General features: G+C 44.9%; 1 pseudogene; it reads left to right on the top strand.

Moving 5' to 3' along the window:
• Positions 1 to 2,500, top strand: part of LOC141955306 (28S ribosomal RNA) — an 8,724-nt pseudogene that overhangs the window by 3,587 nt on the left and 2,637 nt on the right.

Genomic DNA, 2,500 nt, shown 5'->3' with positions numbered 1-2,500 from the left:
TCCAGAGCCCAAGATCAATAAAGGAAGGGCTGCTGAAGTGGAGGGGGACCCCATATCACCAAAGGACATGGCTCAACCGTCCCCGCAAGGTTTAGCCATGCTACCGGAGGAGGGTGAAGAACCTTCCCCTTCGGGACCCAGGATTAATAAAAGAAGGGTCACCGAGGGAGAGGGGGACCCCACACCACCACCGGCCATGGTTCAACCAGACCCTCTATCGCCTCCTCCTCATCCCAATAGTACACCCGTACCCAATACACCGGTACTTAAAATTCCATCCAAAGAACATTCTTGTCCATATTGTAAAACTATACTTAATAAAATATCATCATTAATAGAACACCTGCAGAGAACCCACGGGAAAAGAAAGATCTTATTTGAATGTAATAAATGTGGTAGAATTAATGAGAAACACCATAGTATAGCATGTCATGTCCCCAAATGTAAAGGGGCTGTAAATAAGGAGCCAGTGAGTGGCTTTTCATGTGAGGAATGCAATAAAATATTTACAACTAAAATAGGATTAGGACAGCATAAACGTCTGGCCCACCCCATACTTCGTAATCAGGAACGTATCGCGGCATCCCGTCCAAAAGAAAGCTCTGCTAGGGGACTACATAAAAAATGCTGGTCAGAAGAAGAAGTCGCCCTATTAATCAAATTAGACCAACAATACAAGGGGGCCAAAGATATCAATAAACTCATTGCAGAACATATTCCATCTAAAACACCAAAACAAATCAGTGACAAGAGACGAGACCTTCACAAAAAACCTCCAGCGGAAGTGGAAGATGATAACCAAGACTGGGCACAACATCTGGAAACAGCTGGAGAGACTGATGAACACCCTATAGCAGAAGGTATAAGAACCCAGTATAAGAGAACAGTTTCAAGATGGATAACATCAGAAAAGCTGCCCATTCTTCAAGACACATTTAGAAAGGTGCTCGATGGTGATGGCAATGCGGCCGACTTAATTGAAGACTCATTTGAGACCTGCTTCTCATCTCGCCTCGATCTATCTCAAGAAACGAAGGCCACCCAAAAGAAGAAGCACCAGGTGACCCGAAAAGCCCACCCTGCAAAAACATCAACGGAGTGGATGAAGAAGAGAGCCAGGAGAAGGGGACAGTTCCTGAGGTTCCAGCGCCTATTCCAAATGGACAGAAGGAAGCTGGCCAGTATCATACTGGATGACGTGGAGTCCTTGAGATGCAACATCCCTCTGGCAGAACTACACAAGACCTTCCAAACGAGATGGGAAACAACAGGATCGTTCCAGGGTCTAGGTGGCTTCTTCTCGAGGGGTAGATCAGACAACACCGCCTTCGAACTTATGATCACAAGCAAGGAGATCAAGAAAAACATCAAAGAGATGAGTAAGCATGCAGCCCCAGGGCCGGACGGATTAGATCTGAGGCACCTCGTGGGGATGGATCCTGACCACACACAGCTGATGGAACTATTCAACCTGTGGCTGTTATCAGGCGCTATTCCAGACGTCATCAAGGAATGCAGAACTGTATTAATATCTAAATCAGCCTTACAGGAGCGTCAGACCGACATCAACAACTGGCGACCAATCACCATCGGATCGATAGTCCTGAGGCTGTTTTCCAGGATCCTGACAGCGAGAATAACAAAAGCATGCCCGATCAATCCGAGACAGAGGGGATTTATAAGATCATCAGGATGTTCTGAAAACCTGAAACTCCTGAAGCTATTGATAAGACATGCAAAGACTGAACGACGGTCCCTGGGAGTGGTATTTGTCGACATTGCCAAAGCCTTCGACACCGTCAGCCACGTTCACATAATAGAAGTTCTGAAACAGAAAGGGGTTGACAATCACATCATCAACCTCATCTCCAACATGTACAAGAATACCAAAACATATATCGATATGAAGAAGGAGCAGTCAGAGCCTATTAGGATTCAGATTGGTGTTAAGCAGGGTGATCCGATGTCTCCGATTCTATTCAACCTAGCTATAGATCCTCTCCTGTGCAAACTGGAAGAGGAAGGTCTTGGTTATCAGCACCACACGAAGCAAATAACAACTATGGCATTTGCCGATGATCTAGTATTATTAAGTAGCTCCTGGGAGGGGATGCAAAAGAACCTGGACATTGTTAGAATATTCTGTGACCTAACAGGCCTCAAAACACAAGGGGAAAAATGTCACGGCTTTTACATCAAGCCGACAAAAGATTCATATACCATCAATGACTGTCCCCCATGGACTATCAAAGGCATTCCCCTCAACATGATACACCCAAACAACACCGAGAAATACCTCGGACTGTACATTGACCCCTGGATAGGTATAACCAAACCAAAATTACTTGACAAAATGACAGATTGGCTTCAGAGAATAGAAAGGTCCCCATTAAAACCATTCCAAAAGATTGACATGCTTAGAATTTATACTATCCCAAGAATCATTTACCTGGCAGACCATTCAGACACCAAACCTACATACTTGGAGTCACTAGATTTA

The sequence above is a fragment of the Athene noctua genome, unplaced genomic scaffold, assembly GCF_965140245.1.
Source record: "Athene noctua unplaced genomic scaffold, bAthNoc1.hap1.1 HAP1_HAP1_scaffold_154, whole genome shotgun sequence".
Lineage (NCBI taxonomy): Eukaryota > Metazoa > Chordata > Aves > Strigiformes > Strigidae > Athene > Athene noctua.
The sequence above is the reverse complement of the archived record's forward strand: the minus strand, read 5'-3'. Positions and strand labels throughout refer to the sequence as shown.